Here is a 19,407-nt window from a genome sequence, read left to right as displayed (position 1 = left end):
CATCATATTCCTCAGAGCGTGGTTGAAAGCAAGCGTGAGGAATTCCGCAACCTGGAGCAAGGCTCTTTGTCTGTCTATGACTACAACAAGTTGTTCCAGAAGCTCGCCCGCTTTGCTAAGCAGGACGTCCCTGACGAGAAGAGCATGATATACCAGTTCAGGGGTGGTCTCAGAGAAGAAATCCAGCTAGCTCTTGTTCTCTTTGAGCCCTTGAGGTACGATGAGTTCTACAACATGGCATTGAAGCAAGAGGCTGCTCAACTGAGGTGTGATGCTTCCAAGAAGCGAGTCAGAGACACTACTCCTTCTTCCTCTACTCAAGTGGCCAAGCAGTAGAAGTATTGGCTTCCTCCTCCTCCGTTCCGTCAGCCGTATCAGAAGAGCAAAGGTGGCAGTGGATCTTCCCACCCACCCAACCCTGGCTTTCAGAACAAGACTTCGTCTCAAGCTCCAAGATCGAGTGCTCCGTATCACCGTCCGCTTTCAGAGGTCACGTGTAACAAGTGCCAACAGAAGGGTCACTATGCCAACAAATGCTTCAATTAGAGGCGCCTCCCTCCTCCTCCTCCTGTGAGATCGGCAAGTACAGTTGTGGTCAAGCATAACCCCAAGCGCGCCAAGGTCAACTTGATGAATGCAGCTCAGGCAGTGGACTCGCCAGATGTCATCATGGGTAACCTTCCTGTTAATGATATTCCAGCTAAAGTTCTTTTTGACACTGGTGCATCGCATTGTTTCATCTCTAGACCGTTTACATCTAGACATGAATTGACTTCGCAAGTTTTGCCTAGTCCGTTAGCAGGTGTCTCTCCCCGTAAGCGCATGCATGCTGACTCCATCGTTCCGGATGTTACTATCACCTTGGGTGACTACAAGTTTCTGGCTTCTCCAACGGTTCTTGGTGACTTGGACATTGATCTTATTCTCGGAATGGATTGGCTTTCTAAGCACAAGGTGCATCTTGATTGTGAAGCCAGGCAGATTCAATTGACTCATTCGTCTGAGGATGTAATTGTCTTTGCCACTCGTGATGATACCATCCGTCAGTTTTCTCTCAATGAGAAGGGTGAACTAGATGCTATCTCGCAAATCCCAGTTGTTTGCGAATATCAAGACGTCTTTCTAGAAGAGCTTCCAGGAATGCCTCCGCACCGGCCAGTTGAATTCATCATCGATCTTAAGCCTGGCACGGAACCGGTGTGCAAGCGTCCTTACAAGCTCGGACCCGAAGAGTTGAAGGAGCTGAAGAAGCAACTCGATATTCAAGAGAGAATGGGTCTCATCCGACCTAGTTCTTCTCCGTGGGGTTGTAGTGTTCTTTTTGTGAAGAAGAAGGATGGAACGGACCGACTTTGTGTTGATTACCGTCCATTGAACAAGAAGACCATCAAGAACAAATACCCACTTCCCAACATCAACGAGCTGTTCGAACAACTCAAAGGTGCCCAAGTATTCTCCAAGCTTGATCTCCGTATGGGTTATCATCAGATTTGAATCCGTGATCAAGATATTCCCAAGACGGCTTTCAGGACAAGCTTTGGTTCATATGAATACACTGTCATGTCTTTTGGCCTCGTCAACGCTCCTCCGACTTTCTCTCGCATGATGAACTTCATCTTCAACGCCTACACCAATGACTTCGTTTTGGTCTATCTCGACGACATTCTGGTCTTTTCGAAGAACAAGAAAGATCATGCCAAGCACTTGCGTTTGGTACTCGATAAGCTCAGGGAACACCAGTTCTACGCCAAGTTCTCTAAGTGCGAATGTTTGCTCGATGAGGTTCTTTATCTTGGTCATATCATCTCTACCAAGGGCATTGCGGTGAATCCTGAGAAGGTGTCTGCAATTGTGAATTGGGAACCACCTCAGAACATGAAGCAACTCTGTAGCTTCCTCGGTCTCGCAAGCTACTGTCGAAGATTCATTGAAAACTTTTCTAAGATCGCGAAGCCTCTCTCAAATCTTCTCCAGAAGCATGTCAAGTACGTTTGGTCTCCAGAGTGTGACATTGCTTTCAACACTTTGAAAGAGAAATTGGTCACTGCTCCAGTTCTGACTCCGCCTGATGAATCCAAGCCGTATGAGGTCTTTTGCGATGCCTCTCTCCAAGGTCTTGGTGCAGTGTTGATGCAAGAGAAGAAAGTTGTGGCTTATACCTCTCGCCAGTTGAAGCCCAATGAGAAGAACTACCCCACTCATGACCTCGAGTTGGTGGTAGTTGTGCATGCTCTTTTGACTTGGAGACATCTCTTATTCGGAAGAAAAGTGGACATTTTCACTGACCACAAGAGTCTCAAGTACATCTTCACTGAGCCTAATCTCAACCTCAGGCAAACTCGATGGGTCGAAATGATTCAAGAGTATAATCCGAGTATCGAGTATACTCCAGGCAAGGCCAATGTGATTGCTGACGCATTGAGCAGGAAGGCTTATTGCAACAGTCTGATTCTCAAGCCTTATCAACCCGAGCTTTGTGAAGCTTTCCGCAAACTTAATCTGCAAGTTGTTCCTCAAGGTTTCCTCACCAACCTTCAAGTCTCTCCTACCTTGGAAGACCAGATTCGCCAAGCCCAGCTCCTTGATGCTATGGTGAAAAAGGTGAAGATTGGGATTGCCAAGAGTCAACCCAAGTACAAGTGCTACCGCCTTGATGACAAGGATACTCTCTTCTTCGAGGATCGTATTGTTGTGCCCAAAGGTGACCTTCGTAAAGTGATCATGAACGAGGCTCACAATTCTCTCCTCTCCATCCACCCTGGGAGCACGAAGATGTATCAGGACCTCAAGCAGGCTTATTGGTGGACTCGAATGAAGCGCGAGATTGCTCAGTTCATGAATGAATGTGATGTCTGCAGAAAAGTGAAGGCAGAACACCAAAGGCCAGCTGGTCTCCTCCAACCTCTTGCCATTCCAGAATGGAAGTTTGACCACATTGAGATGGACTTCGTGACTGGGTTTCCAAAGTCCAAGCGTGGCAATGATGCTATATTCGTTGTCATCGACAAACTCACTAAAGTGGCTCACTTTCTGCCTATCAAAGAGTCAATCACTGCAGCTCAATTGGCGGAGCTCTATACCTCTCGGATTGTCTCTCTGCACGTATTCCACAAGTGATCTCTTTAGACCGTGGCAGCATCTTTACCTCCAAGTTTTGGGATTCTTTTCAGAAGGCCATGGGCACCAACATCCGCTTCAGCACAGCTTTCCATCCTCAAACTAGCGGTCAAGTCGAGCGTGTCAACCAGATTCTTGAAGATATGCTCAGGGCTTGTGTGATCTCCTTCGGCATGAAGTGGGAGGATTGTCTTCCATATGCTGAATTCTCCTACAACAACAGTTTTCAAGCAAGTTCGGGCAAGGCCCCATTTGAAATTCTGTATGGCAGGAAGTGCCGTACCCCTCTCAACTGGTCTGAAACCGGTGAACGTCAACTTCAGGGAAATGACTTAATCACAGAGGCAGAGGAAATGTGCAAATTCATTCGAGATAACCTCAAAGCAGCCCAATCCCGCCAGAAGAGCTACTATGATAGTAAGCACCGTGATTTGTCTTTCGAGATCGGAGATCATGTTTACCTCCGCATCTCTCCAATGAAAGGTACTCGTCGCTTCGGTATCAAAGGGAAGCTTGCCCCTAGATACATGGGACCTTTCAAGATCGTCAGCAAGAGAGGCGATCTCGCCTATCAACTCGAGCTTCCTTCAAACTTTGCAAATGTGCATGACGTGTTCCATGTCTCTCAGCTTCGAAAGTGCTTCAAGACTCCTGACCGCACCGTCAACTTCGAAGACATTGAGCTCCAAGAAGATCTCTCTTATCGTGAGCACCCCCTTGCTATTCTTGAAGAGACTGAATGCAAGACTCGCAACAAGTCAATCAAATTCCTCAAAGTCAAGTGGTCACACCATTCTGACCGTGAAGCTACCTGGGAACGCAAGGATCACCTCCATTCTGAATACCCGGCATTCTTTCAGTCCTAGATCTCGGGACGAGATCCTTTCGTAGTGGTGGAGTGTTGTAACACCCCAGATATGATTTACCTAATATGTAATCCAACTCTTGCCGTTTCCGGCATTAAGTTATTTTATTTTCTCGGGTTCGGGTCTTTGCCTCCGTGTGTTGTTGTCGTTGTCATGCATCTCATATCATGTCATCATGTGCATTGCATTTGCATACGTGTTCGTCTCATGCATTCGAGCATTTTCCCCGTTGTCCGTTTTGCATTCCGGTGCTCCGTTCTCCTCCGGTGGTCATTTCTACCTTTCTTTCGTGTGTGGGGGTTAAACATTTCTGGATTGGACCGAGACTTGCCAAGCGGCCTTGGTTTACTACCGGTAGACCGCCTGTCAAGTTTCGTACCATTTGGACTTCGTTTGATGCTCCAACGGATAACCGACGGACCGAGAAGGCCTCGTGTGTGTTGCAGCCCAACACCCCTCCATTTTGGCCCAAAACCCACCAAAACCCTCTCCATCATCTAGAGCGTTCGATCACGATCGCATGGACGAAAACCGCACCTCATTTGGACTCTCCTAGCTCCCTCTATGCCTATATATACACCCCCCCCTCCGAAATTCGCGGTTCCACTCTTCCCCTAACCCTAGATCCATCCTCCTCGCGCGCATCGGACACGTCCGGCCGCAACGGGACACGTCCGCCGCCTCCGCCAACGAACCACGCTGCGCCCCATCATCCCGCCGACCCGTCGACGCCCGAGGCCCGTGGAGCCCGAACCGGGCCCCCGCGGCCCATTCCGCCGCCGCCGCCGCACGGGCGCCGCCCGCCCGTGGTCGCCTGCCTCGCAGCTGCCGGAGCTCGCCGCTCCGCCGTGGCCTGCTCCCCGCAGGTGCCTGGAGCTCCCCGCCGCCGCCGCAGTTGCACACCTCCTCCGAGCCCCGCGCCGCGCCTCCCTGCAGGAGCTCGCCGGAGTACCCCCTCCTCCAGCCAGATCCGGTCAAGGAGCGACCGGATCCGACGACCTCGACATCGCCGGCGACCTCCCTCTTCTCCTCCGGTCACCGCGCGGCCTTCCTCCGGCGATCCTCGTTCACCGCACCCAGATCTGAAAACTCACGGAGGTTGACTTTCCCCCCCTCGAAATCTACTAAGTCCCCAAGATTTCTGATTCAAATGCCCATGTTCGTCATGTCGTAACTCCGCATCCGTAGATCCGTTTTGCGCGTATAGCATATAAAAATGTTCATCTCAGAGATCACATCATTTCCTATCATTGCATCATTTTCATTTGAGTTCATCTTCGTGCCCGAAATGCTGTTGGAAGAGTGCTATTTGGGATAATTGTCAGATCTGCTGCTCCAATTAGATATTTGTCATTTTTGCCATGATTATTGTGAGCATGATATGCCCCTGAGCTCTACATGTGTTTTGTTATATGCTTTGTCATCTTTCCAGAGGTGCCATCCATGTATTTTTTTGATGTGTGTGGTGACTAGCACAAGCTTGCAAAGTGGTGCATTCGTTAATGCTGATTTCAGGGACTTAGCATTTCCACTAAGTCCTTGATCTGTTTATTTCAATATGCCATATGTTCATGTTATTTCCTAGTGATCCGTGCCTCTTTTGAGGATGATCAGTAAGGATGTTTTGTTAATCTTGTAGTGCTTTATCCATCCATGTCTTTGTTTGCAATTATGGAGCACCCTAGCTTGAGTCAATCGAGCTCTACTTTTGCTATTTCGTGAATCTGGGCAGATTGTCTACTTGTTAGCGATTTTGTCGAGGATGTTATAGTTGATCCGTGCATGCTATATTATTGTTGTTGCCATGTCTAGCTTGTATAATGTGTATTCTTGATGGTTGTATGCTTAGATGGTCATGACTTGCTCTGTAGTGAGTGCATCGAGCTCGTAAATATGCCTACTTGATATCTGATTTAGCATGCTCTAGTTTTTCACTAAGCCTGTGATCTGATTATGTTTTTGCCATGTTCACATCCTTGCAAATGTATTTTCTGATCCCTTTTGGCTCAAGGTCACTAAGGGACTTTTGTTAAGCTCTTTGAGTAGCTCCATGCCATGCTTTACTTTGCCATGTTCAGGTCCTGTAGCATATAGTTTTCATGGTCCAAAGTGTGCTACCTGATCTGAAATTCTAGACAAGTGTTAATTTCACTAAGTCTGAAATCTGTTTTACCAAATGCATTTTTGCCATGCTTGTTTGAACCTGTTAATGGATGAATTGGCCGAAGCTCAGTGTTCATCTTTTGTTAAGAATCATGTATGGATCCCTGCCATATATTTTGTTGTCATGTTTGGGTGCTGTAGCATGTTCATCTTGTTGCATTTAGGTGTCTACTTGCTGTATATCGCAGACCGGTGCCATATTTGAATTGCTTGCCATTTCCAAACCGTAACTCCGATTCCGGCGTTCTTTATATCGTTTTCAAGCGATTTCATCTCACCTTTCCAGTGGCACACTTGGATTTCCATGTTGAGATCAGGTTCATTCATTCCTTGTCAAATCTTGCATATGCATCGCATATCGCATCCCGCATAGCATACCATGTTTGCATCATATTGTTTGAGCTTTGCACGTGGTTGATTGTGTCCTTGTTGCTTGTTTGTCTTGTTTGGGTAGAGCCGGGAGACGAGTTCGCTAATGAGGAGCCCGTTGAGTTTGCTTTCGAGGATCCAGTCAACTCTGACAACTTTGCAGGCAAGATGATCATACCCTCGAAATCACTTCTATCTTTGCTTTGCTAGATGCTCGCTCTTTTGCTATGCCTATGCTACGATGCCTACCACTTGCTGATCACGCCTCCCTATTTGCCATGTCCAACCTCTAACCCACCATGTCCTAGCAAACCGTTGATTGGCTATGTTACCGCTTTGCTCAGCCCCTCTTATAGCGTTGCTAGTTGCAGGTGAAGATTGGAGACCGTTCCTTGTTGGAACATTATTTACTTGTTGGGATATCATTATATTTCCTTGTTATCTTAATGTATCTATATACTTGTTAAAGGGTGGAAGGCTCGGCCTCTCGCCTAGTTTTTTGTTCCACTCTTACCGCCCTAGTTTCCGTCATATCGGTGTTATGTTCCCGGATTTTTGCGTTCCTTATGCGGTTGGGTGATAATGGGAACCCCTTGATAGTTCGCCTTGATTAAAGCATTTCCAGAAATGCCCAACCTTGGTTTTACCATTTGCCACCTAGCCTCTTTTTCCCTTGGGTTTCCGGAGCCCGAGGGTCATCTTATTTTAAACCCCCCCGGGCCAGTGCTCCTCTGAGTGTTGGTCCACCTGTCAGCTGCCGGTGGCCACCAGGGGCAACTCTGGGCTGGCCTACCCGTACCTAGGACAATCTGAGTGTGCCCTAAGAACGAGATATGTGCAGCTCCTATCGGGATTTGTCAGCACATTCGGGCGGTGTTGCTGGATTGGTTTTAACTTATCGAAATGTCTTGTAGAACCGGGGTACCGAGTCTGATCGGAATGCCTCGGGAGGAGGTCTATTCCTTCGTTGACCATGAGAGCTTGTCATGGGCTAAGTTGGGACTCCCCTGCAGGGATTTGAACTTTCGAAAGCCGTGCCCGCGGTTATGGGCAGATGGGAATTTGTTAATGTCCTGTTGTAGATAACTTGAACCTTAACTTAATTAAAATGAATCAACTGTGTGAGTTACCGTGATGGTCTCTTCTCGGCGGAGTCCGGGAAATGAACACGGTGTTGGAGTAATGCTTGTCGCAGGTTGTTCTCTAGTTATTCGTTCGTGCCTTGCCTTCTCTTCTCGCTCTCTTTTGCGAACAGGTTAGCCACCATATATGCTAGCCGCTTGCTGCAGCTCCACATATTTACCTTGCCTTACCTATAAGCTTAAATAGTCTTGATCGCGAGGGTGCGAGATTGCTGAGTCCCTGTGGCTCACAGATTACTTCCAAACCAGATGCAGGGCCTGATGACTCCGTTCCAGATGACGCGCTTGAGCTCAAATGGGAGTTCGACGAGGACTCACACCGTTACTATGTGTCTTTCCCTGATGATCAGTAGTGGTGCCCAGTTGGGGCGATCGGGACCGTGTCGCATGTTGGGTTTATCTTTTATTTTGGCGCCGTAGTCGGGCCATGAGTGTTTGGTTGATGTAATGCTATTTATGTACTTTGATTGACGTGGCGAGTGTAAGCCAACTATGTATCTCCCCTTCTATTATCTATATTACATGGGATGTTGTGAAGATTGCCTAACTTGCGACATTGCTTTCAATGCGGTTATGCCTCTAAGTCGTGCCTCGACATGTGGGAGGTATAGCTGCATCGAGGGTGTTACACGGACACACTAAAAAAATGGGGAATGGGCTTGGCTATGCAGGATGCCATGTTAGATCCATGCTGGTACCTCCTAGATTCCACGTCAGGCTCATGCTTGCACAATGCCATGTCAATCCATGACGGATTAGTCTGTCATAGAGGACCGGGCCTAGGCGGGCCTAGGGACTCATCGGTGACGGACAGGAACTTTCATGGTGGTACGGTTGTCAAATTATGACACGATATACATGACGGATTCTAAATCCATCACGGACCTCCCTCGATGACGGATTTGCACTGTTCCATGACAGATTGAATCCGTCATGTATTAACAAGATTCTTGTAGTGGACCGTGGGGTTGCCCGGTGTCATGTAACCAAGCCCAGTAATGACAACATCATTAGCCTTCTTTTCAGTAGGCTTGATGGGACTTGGCGGCTTGGTAATGGCCGGTTCAACATCCATATGGTCTATGGTGACGTTGTGCTCCTCTAGTGGCAGGTCATCAATGGTGGCCTCAACAGCCTGGAGAGAAGTTTCTGTTGTTTGCTTCTTCGGTTCATTGAGATTTGAGTCTTCAACTGTTTTAGTCACCTTCAGCTTCTCACCGGGCTTTGCCATAGCGCTGAAAATGAAGCACAAGACAAGGTTAATATGACAGTCAAGTGCATAATTGAGAGTGCGTAGACTTAAAATTCTCACCCGGGTACGGTCTTGAAGATTGGGATTTGGGTCCCAGTTGAGTCACCGGAGGAAGAATGAGATGTTCCCTGGTCATTTGAGTCGGAAGGGTTAAGAGGCTGCCGAAAAATACCTGCTTTGAGATAAGCTAAGTCGGAAGTTTGTGAAACCTTTGGAGGGCGCTTGCGAGGAGTCGGAGTGTTTGGTAAGCCGGAGGAGAGAACCCCACCACCGCTGTTCCGGGTCGTGTGGCGAGCTTCATGTTGCTACTTCTTCAAAATAAAGTTGAGGTCCAAATAAGCTAAAGGATGAGAAAACCTTACTTTCCGACTTGCTTGACGAACTTTCTGTCTTGGCAGAGGTTCTGAGTCGGAGGAAAGGATAGTTACCTCTTCGCCTGCTTGGCTGCCTTCCACATCATCCTGATAGTGATCATTGTCAATAAGATGTACAAAAAACGAGCCAAGGGAGTCAAGTTCTACCTTTGACTCAATGTCATCCAAATCAAAAGGCTCAGAGGTGTTGGTCTTCTTCTTGACAGGCTTTTTCTGAGCCTTATTCTTCGTCCGGCTCATCTTGCCCGGCTTATCCTGCAGCTTCTCATTCCAAAAAGGAGAATTGGCCTGTGGAAATAGGACAGTTTAAGTTAGAATATGATTCAACTAAAAATTGTTACAAGCTTACAATTGGTGGCTAGTTGAGAATGCAGAAAGGATTCAGTCCGGCTTTGCTGCAATATGCCAAGCTCTCGTTCAAAAGAGACTTGGTCATATTATTGATATCATCATCAGTCAACTGAATCTGTAAGTGGCGCTGTGGATCTTTTAAGTCATAGGTGTACACGCACATTAAGCTGGGGCGGCGGCTTAAGGGCAGAATCCTCCAGGCGACCCAACATCAAACCAGATCAAATCCGGTCAAGCCATTGGCCATTAAATCTCGGATCTTTGAAAAGACGAGCATATATTTTTTCCGTTCCGCTATGCTGATGTGGTCTGGAAGAGGATGCTTGTTGCTAAGTCGGCTGGCACGATAACCCGACAGAGGGTTTTCCCCTTCAGGAGAAGTGTCTTGGCAATAAAACCAAGTTTGGTTCTAGTCCTTGGGATGACTGGGCAGTTTGGCGGCTAGGAAAGTGGCTTCTTTCTGCCTTTGAATCAAGATGCCACCTAATTCTAGGCTAGGCCCATCTGTGAACTCGGTCTGCCGGTTTAAATAGTAAAAATCCCTGAATAGTTCTACAGTTGGCTCCTGTTGAAGGTACACCTCGCAGAACACTTGAAAGTTGCAGATGTTTGAAACAGAATTTGGCCCAATATCTTGAGGATGGCGCTTGAAAAAGTTCAGCACATCACGGAAGAATTTTGAGCCGGGAGGGCTAAAAACCCGGAGCAAATGATTAGTAAAGACAATCACTTCACCATCCTTGGGTTCATGAGGGGTTTCTGTGCCTGGGACCCTCCAATGGATGACATCTTTTTTGTCTAGGACGCATGTCTGGACATACTCGTTCAATGCTTCCTCGGTGACCCGGGAAACGACCTAGTTACATGTGGTGACAGTCTTATTCATTTTTGAAGATGAAGGCCTAAAAGAAAGAAGTACTGCCGGTTTAAGATTATGTTGTTAAGCCGGACCATTGATTCAAAAATAAAGTGTTGTAAAGAGCCGATATGTTAAGCCGGAAAATAGCGTTGAGTTATGCAGATATATCTATTGGCGTCTTAAAAGGGGACTAATGGTACATGCCGGGTTATGGATTATCAGTTAAGCCGCCCGAACAGTCGCCATATTACAGATCTGTAAGTGAGGAATGGCTAAGTGTTGAACAAACATGTTTCATAGATTAGTGTTGTAATGTTGGATCTGCAGCAGTTCAGAAAATGAAGTAAATTCTAAAACCTAAGGTGGTGGTAACAAAAAAGTTTGTGTGCTCAGATGAGATCTTCAATGGAGGGGAGGTATTTTGATATTAAAAACGAGTGCTAAATTGCTACCGCACAAGTTTTTTAACGTATTCGGATCAAAAACTACTTGATCTAGAGAAGAAAATGAAAAATAGTGAAGAACACCGATGAACAAGTGAAACCCCTAAGTACAGATCTGTTCTGGGGTGAAGTTGAACTTACTAATGCTGACGGACAGTGGAGGTGCACCACGGAGTTCTGGTCCGTTCTGGGTGATGCAGCGGCCGGAGTTGATGCAGTGAACGGAGGCCGACGGTGGTGGAGCTCGGGTGCGCAGGAGCATTGAGAGGAAGAAGATGGAGACGAGGGGGCAAGGGTAAAAGTGAAAATAGGGCCCATGTCCCTATTTATAAGGAGGTGGATAAAAGGCATGCGCGGGAATCGAGGAGGCTAAAAATGATTATGTGGCTGTGCGGACGCCTTGATTTTTGGGAGGTCCATTAAAAGATAAATAAATGATGAGATATTCTCGGTTTCGTGTGAAGTTAATACAAAATGTCGGTGGAAACGACACCTATGGAATCACTGGGATCCCTTCTACGGTTTGTGGGCGCGGGGTTGTGCAAAGAGCAGGTCTGGCGGTCAGCACAAGGATCATTTACCCAGGTTTGGGCCGCGGAGACACGTAATACCCTAGTCCTGCTTTGATGTATATTTGAGTGTTCTTGAGTTCTTGAACTAGCTACGGTGTGTGTCTAGTTCCAAAGATCCGAATCCCCCTCCAGTATGCCTCGGGCCTCCTTTTATAGCCAAAAAGGGGTCGCCACAGTGGCACACAGGAGGTGGAAAGGTGTATAATGGCTGAGTCTATCCTCTGGCACTATCGGACAAATGCATTTAATGCGCTGCTGACGTGCCCCTCTTGCTTTATTGGGGACAGCAAGGAAGCTCGTCCTAGCTGTCGCCGACTCGCCTGGCTCCGACGCGCGTCTGAACTGATGAGGCATTGTAGCGCCACGTTGGCTGGCCGCTGGGCTGGCGTGGTGGCGGAGTCTTCATGAAGATCTGCATGCCACCACGCAGGTGCTTGCTGAGTCGGTGTGGAGGCTGCACGCTGCCACGCAGATGCCTGCCCAGCTGGTTGAGCTAGCAGCTGCATGGGAGCGGTGGTGGAGTCTTGGCAAACGTGGGCCTGGCTGCGGCCCCGCAGATGTCCTCGGCAAGGGTCTTGCCGGGGGCTCGGCAAGTGTCTTGCCGTGGCACCGCGGTCGTCCTCGGCAAGGATCTTGCCGGGGGTCTCGTGGATTTCCTTGGCAAGGACCCTGCCAAGGATCGTCATCTTCTGGTCCTCATATAATCTTGTGTATTTATGATCTCCACAAAGATCTGCATGCCACCATGGAGGTGCCTCCCGAGCCTTGGTTCCAATGTGGTTGATGGCGTTGGAACCCTTGGCTCAAGGGCGGCACGCTCTGCTGGCATTTGGCAAGTTGCCCCGGCAAGGCTCTTGCCGGGGCTGCGAAGGCTGCCCCGGCAAGGGTTTTGCTGGGGAAGTCCATCTCGCTCTCTTGCTCTTTGTGTCTCTGGTCTTGGCGTTGCTTTGGTTGTCTCGTGCTCCGGCTTCCCTCCTCTGCCCTGCTGAGTGCGGCCGCGGGCGCGGCTCTAACTGCCCGTGCACAAGTAAAGGGGTACAAAGGAGAGCCCCTACTTTTGTACACCGACAGGAGCTCCCGGGCCTGGGCCACACATAAGCGCGATGCGTTGTTGGGCTAGGCCCAGAATGGTGCGTGGGCAGGCGGGGCAGATTTTTACTGCAGTAACTTTTCCATCCGCTGCGCTTCCCCACGACCTGCGTTGAACGCACGACGTGGAGGGTCATGCATTATGTGGGGGTCATGCGTGGGGCGTTTTCCGCACGCATGCGTCATGTCGCAGTAAATGGTAAAGAGGCGGCTCGCGCCTTCCCCGTAAAAAGGAATAACCATGGGCGCACTGCTCATTTACCTTCTGTGCGTTCTCCAATGTCGGAACCGTCGTCCCCTCCTTCCTCCTCCTCAAGATCTTGCTCTCGCTCGCCACCGCCGCATCTTCGCTGTCCTTCATCCTTCGCCTCTCGCAGGCGCCATGGCACCTAAAACCAGCAAAGGCAAGGGAGTGGCCAAGGACGCCGGGGGGAAGGAGCCGCCGGAGAGTGAGTTGGCGGCGCGGCGGACGCAGCTCGCCTACTTTCCCTTGATGGTCGACGCGGTCCATCTCCGGGACAACTTCAAGCCCCTGCGGGGGTGCAAGACGGGGGGAGACGACGGGGCATCCGGCCACACGCATCATCCCCGCTGATTTCACTGAGGCCGGCCCGAATCGGTATCCATTCTTCGTCGATTACTTTTCTTGCGGCCTCTGCCCCCTTTCTCCGATTTCTTCAATGATGTCATGCACACCTATGGATTCCACCTTCTGGATTTCACTCCAAATGGCGTGGCATGCATGGCCCTTTTCGCCCATCTCTGCGAGGGCTTCGCCGGAGTGCATCCCAACACGGCGCTTTTTCGCCACTACTTCTATCCTCGGATCCAGAAGGGAGGCGCCATCTCTGGTTGTGTCGCCTGGATCCCAAGGACCCAGGAGAAGGGGACATATCCGGAGGGCGCTCAGAAGTAGAGGTGGGAGGAGTGGCGGAGCCGGTGGTGCTGGATTGAGGAGGAGGACCCACAGGACTTTTGCCAGGTTCGCCAGGCGCCGCCGGTTTGCAGAGACGACTGGGGCAATGTCGACGCCCGGGATGGGAAGCTCAAGGTCGCCACCACTAGGATCCATCGCCCCACCATTGTCGAGCTCACCCTGGAGATGATTGGGGCGGATTTCATCCGTCGCCGAATCGCTCCACTGCACAACAAGGGGAGGCCGACCTGGCTTTTCATGAATGCGGCTGACATCATGCGGCTTCGCCCCGGCTTGAACCACAACTTCACGGTGATGGGGCACGCCCACTTCTGCCAGCGGCTTTTTCAGCTCAACGTGAACCGCGACGGCAAGGCTGAGAGGACCGGCAAGGCCGCCAAGGGCGCCAAGGGGCCCCTGTTTGGGTTGCCGGCGGGGGTGGTCCCGCTGAGCAACAACTCCCGCCAAACCGACATCATCGCCATGATGCCGGACTTTAATGCACATGGCCATGACCCGAATTGGGCCGAGCCGGAGCGGGTCAGGTGCAGAAGTTATTCGACACCTTGTCGGAGAAGTACGTCTGCGAGGAGCCGTTGCTCACCCAGGACACCACCCAAGCGGAGCTGGATTATATCGCCGCCAGGGCGGCGGAGGCGGAGCTCGCCAAGGAGGCCAGCAGCGCTAGCAGCGTGGAGGACAAGGCTGCGACGGTCGTGGAGGAGAGGGAGCTCGCCCAGTGGGCGGAATCCGCTGGGGAGGCCAGCAGCGCCGGCATCAGGGCCCCTCTCATTGAAGATGTGGTCGATGAGTTGTCCGGGGAGGAGTTCGAGGCTGTCGACCCCCCGGCCATGGGGAGAGGGCATATCCTGCGGTGGGCCAGCTCTAGTGAGCCGGTCCGGCCCGGCAGGGCCGCGCAACTGCAACAAACCCAAGAGGCGTCTGTGCACCAGACGAGGGTTGTGGCGGCGAGGAAGGCGGTGAAGGCTGCAGTGGCGAAGAAGAAAGCGACTGCCTCTTCTTCGTCCAAGCGTCCTTGGACTCCACCCGCTTCCCCTCCTCCCGCATATGACGACACGGAGGTCATCTTCGACTTCGGTCCCTCAGCCCGAGGAGGAAGAGGAAGACAGCGGAAGAGGAGGTGGAGGATGAGTAAGTATCTTGTCTTTTGTCATCTCCGTCCCCTCAGACCGTGCCGCTTTTCTTGACTTGTCTTTATCTTTGTAGGGATGTGGAGACGCTGGCCCAGAGGGTGGCGAAGAGGGCCAGGGCCTCGACGGGCGGCCAGCCCCCGACGGGCACCTCGGGTACGCCGCTGGTGGTGGAGAGGAGCCCGGATAGCATCCCCCGGCGCAGCCCCCAGCGTGCGTTTATCACTCGCTCCCCATCAACGTGTGCTGGGGCACGATCTGTTGGTGCTGACCTTGCCGTGGTTGCAGGAGGAGGACGGCAGCAGGAGGAGCCACTGAGGGCCACCCCCAACACGCCGCTCCCATCAACCACGCCGCCCCGAGGGGCGTCTCCGGGAAGGGCGCCAAGCACCGAGCCCATGCTCACGGAGGAGGAGGAGGCAAACCCGGGCGTCGGCGGCTCCGTCCCGGCACCGAATGTTGGTGGGAGGGAGCCACTTCTTCCTAGCCTGGCACGGGTGAGTTGTTTGCCTTCTGTCCCTGCTCTTTTTTCTTCTTTTGAATTATGGTCTTGACTTTGCCTCATTCCCCTTCTCGGTATCCAGACCCATCCTCGGGGGACCGGGAGGACATGGACACCGTCATCGAGGAGGTTGCCAGGGATGCCACGGCCGAGGCCGACAAGATCGCCGCTGAGGAGGCCACCAAGGGCGCTGCTGATGACGCCGCCAAGGGGCCTGCCGGGGAGACCAGCGAGGCCGTTGCTGAGGAGGCCGACAAGGGGCCTGCCGGGGAGGCTGGCAAGGCCACCGCCGAGGAGGAGGTGGTTGATGACCATCCTTCCTCCTCCGCTGCCTCTGGCTCGGGGCAAGTACCTGAAGGTGGGCGACGACCTGTTCGTCCACCTCCCATGGACGGCGAGCACCAGGGCACCCGCCGAGGGGGATGTGTTCGACGACGAGGTGCTTGCTGCCGCCGGGCTTGAGGTCGTTGATGAACCGAGTGCCGGTGGCAGCGGTTCCCAGGAAGAGCGGCTCCTCCAGGGCATGAGCGCCAACTTCCATAAGCTCCAGGTGCTTCAATGTGCCCGCCTGGACAAGGCCAAGTCCAGGATGGCAGAGGTGGACCTCAAGGGGCATGTCGCCGAGACGCAGGCTTGGTTCCGCCAGGCCTGTGAGGAACTGAAGACCGCCTAGGATCTGCTAGCCGAGCGCAAGCTGGAGCTCGTCATGAAGCAGGCCGGTATCGAGAAGGCCCAGGAGGCGGCGAGACAACAGACCGCCAAGGACGAGGCCGCTCGGCGCCAGCACCAGGCCGCGCTGAACTCCCAGGAGGAGGACCTTGAGGCTCACGAGGAGAAACTCGCCACGACACTCAGTGGCATGGACGAGGAGGTCAAGAAGCTTGTCGTGCAGTGGACCCAGGAACTGGAGCAGAGGCACGAGGAGGCACTCAATGCTGAGGCCCAGGTCCATGCCGGCAAGGTGAACGAGCTGGAGGTGGAGCGGGACAGGTTGAAGAAGCAGATCTTGGAGCTGACAGGGGATAAGGACGCGGCCAAAGGCGCTTTGACTGACGCGCAGGCCACAGTCCTCGGCAAGGCCGAGCTACTCTCCAAGGTCAATGACTCCATCCAAGACATGAACCTAAAGCTGGAGGGTCTTGAGGGGACGATGTCAGAGGTCAGGGCCCGGGAGGAGACCCTGACCAAGAATCTGGAGAAGGAGAGGCAGCTGCGGAAGAACGAAGCCGCCAACCACGAGGATTTTGTGAAGGGCGAGAACCTCTGGATCAACCGCCTCGCCGGCGTCACCGGCAGGATCACCACGCAGCTGGCTACCATGGGGATGCCAAACGTGAGGTACATCCCGGAGCCGAGCGTGAGTCCCAATGCCAGGCAGACCTTGTTCTTCGAGGGTGTTCTCGGGGCCCTGGATCAGTTCCGCTCCAACAGGGCGGCCCCGCTGGCCGATGAGGCCCGGAGGCTTTGCCGGGGTGCCATGACCAAGGTCCTCACCAAGGTGGCATACTGGAACCCCAACCTCGACTTCGACGCTGCGCTGGAGAGCTTGCCGGAGACGTGGACCTCGCGATGCTCGACGAGCGTATCGAGCCCGTCATCAGCCGCATCGACGGAGTTCGGAGGATAGAAGGCCAGCGCCGGGACTAGGCACCCCATTTCTTATCGCCGTTGCAGGTTCACGACCAAGACAATTTTTATCTTTAGTTAGAACCGCAGCAATAATTGATGTAATATAACTCTGCAGTGCTTTTGAAATGATGCATGTTATTTTCCCGTTCGATCTCCCTTTGTATGTCCACCCTACGTTAATCGGGTAGGCTTGCCGGCGCGGAAACCCAGGCCGTGGCGCCTTGAGGACGGACCCCCAATGGCCTGCCGGGTGCGCTTGCTGTCGGGCAAACCACCTCACTGCTCTTAACATGGCCGCTCGAACTGTCGAGCGGACTCGAGATAGAACGAGAGCGTTGCCAATCGCAGAAGGTCATCCTGTAATTCTCGACGTAGCCGCTTGAACTATTGAGCGGACTCGAAACAGAACGAGGGTGTTGCCAATAGTGGTAGGGCCCCCGTTGCGTGCAGGTTTTCCATACACAGGGCAAGATCGTCAAGGATGATAACCTTATATATAAAAAGGAATTGCTCAAAGTTTTGCATGACTTAGCTTTTTTGTCGCCGCGTGAGCATTCACGGCATCCACCGAGGATGCCACTTGTTCGGTCGTCTTCTTCCTTGGAGTGATGACCATGATGAAGCCGCTGCTTCAACCTGACCAGATTTCCACAACTGCGCCCCCTACCTGGCGCGCCAGAGATGTTGGGGAAACGACACCTGTGGAATCATTGGGATCCCTTCTACGATTGGCGGGCACGAGGTTGTGCAAAGAGCGGGCCTGGCGGTCAGCACAATGATCGTTTACCCAGGTTCGGGCCGCGGAGACGCGTAATACCCTAGTCCTTCTTTGATGTATATTTGAGTGTTCTTGAGTTCTTGAACTAGCTACGGTGTGTGTCTAGTTCCAAAGATCTGAATCCCCCTCCAGTACGCCTCAGGCCTCCTTTTATACCCAAAAGGGGTCGCCACAGTGTCACACAGGAGGTGGAAGGGTGAATAATGGTTGACTCTATCCTCTGGCACCATCGGACAAATGCATTTAATGCACTACCGACGTACCCCTCTTGCTTTATCGAGGACGGCAAGGAAGCTCGTCCCAGCTGTCGCTGACTCGCCTGGCTCCGACGCGCGTCTGAACTGACGAGGCGTTGTAGTGCCACCTTGGCTGGCCGCTGGGCTGGCATGGTGGCGGAGTCTTCACGAAGATCTGCATGCCACCACGCAGGTGCTTGCTGAGTCGGTGTGGAGGCCGCATGCTGCCACGCAGATGCCTGCCCATCTGGTTGAGCTAGCAGCTGCATGGGAGCAGTGGTGGAGTCTTGGCAGACGTGGGCCTGGCTGCGACCCCATAGATGTCCTCGGCAAGGGTCTTGCCGAGGGCCCGGCAAGGGTCTTGCCGTGGCACCGCGGTCATCCCCGGCAAGGATCTTGCCGGGGGTCTCGTGGATCTCCTAGGCAAGGACCCTGCCAAGGATCATCGTCTTCTGGTCCTCGTCTGATCTTGTGTATTTATGATCTCCACAAAGATCTGCATGCCACCATGGAGGTGCCTCCCGAGCCTTGGTTCCAATGTGGTTGACGGTGTTGGAACCCCTTGGCTCAAGGGCGGCGCGCTCTGCTGGCATTGGGCAAGTTGCCCCGGCAAGGCTCTTACCGGGGCCGCGGAGGCTGCCCCGGCAAGGGTTTCGCTCTCTTGCTCTTTGTGTCTCTATTCTTGGCATTGCTTCGGTTGTCTCGTGCTCCGGCTTCCCTCCTCTGCCCTGCTCAGTGTGGCCGCGGGCGCGGCTCTGACTGCCCATGCACAAGTAAAGGGGTACAAAGAGAGCCCCTACTTTTGTACACCGACACAAGATGACATCATGGCAGGTTAACATAAATCGATGAGCTGACGTCATGGCGGGTTACCACAAGTTCATAAAATTGATGATGAAAGGTTCTGCTAAGTCAAGTACTGAAGATTGATGTGAATAAGTTCAAATCAACCTGGGGCCTAATGTTGGGGATATAACTATCGGGTATGACCCGCCCAGGAGGGGCCGGGTCATACCACTAGCGACTTAAAGATGAAGATGGCGGGTTATGAAGCAAGCTTATTGAAGGTCCAGGACCCAGAGGCGACTGGATGCCCAAGAGGATGAACCGCCATATGTTTAACTTGTATTGTAAGGCAAGTTTAGTTAGTCACCGAGTCGTACATGTTGTGTATGAACCGGTCGGGACTCTGTAAGCCGCCGGGCATCAACCTGTGTATATAAAGGGGTGACCCGGCAGCGGGTTAAGGCAAGAAAACAACAAGTCGAGAACTAGGTCAAGCGTATTCGCTCCCTGGTAATCGAAACCCAAGCAATACAACCTAAAGCAGGAGTAGGCTTTTACCTCGTTGAGAGGGGCCGAACCTGGGTAAAACTCTCTGTGTCCTTTGTCCCGTTTAACCCCTTTAAGCTAACTACGTCGCGATGGCTCCACACCTAAGTCCTTTTGCTAGGGCATCTGTTGTGTTAAGTCCAGGACATCCTATATATTCTCAAATACCCCAAAACCTTCCAGGGGAGCCACGAAACCATTTTTCCACCGCCGCAACCTTCTGTACCCGTGAGATCCCATCTAGGGGCCTTTTTCGGCGTCCTGCT

This window comes from Triticum urartu, chromosome 3A (genome assembly GCF_056163025.1).
Source record: "Triticum urartu cultivar PI428250 chromosome 3A, HENAU_Tu73, whole genome shotgun sequence".
Lineage (NCBI taxonomy): Eukaryota > Viridiplantae > Streptophyta > Magnoliopsida > Poales > Poaceae > Triticum > Triticum urartu.
Note: the sequence above shows the minus strand (reverse complement) of the source record.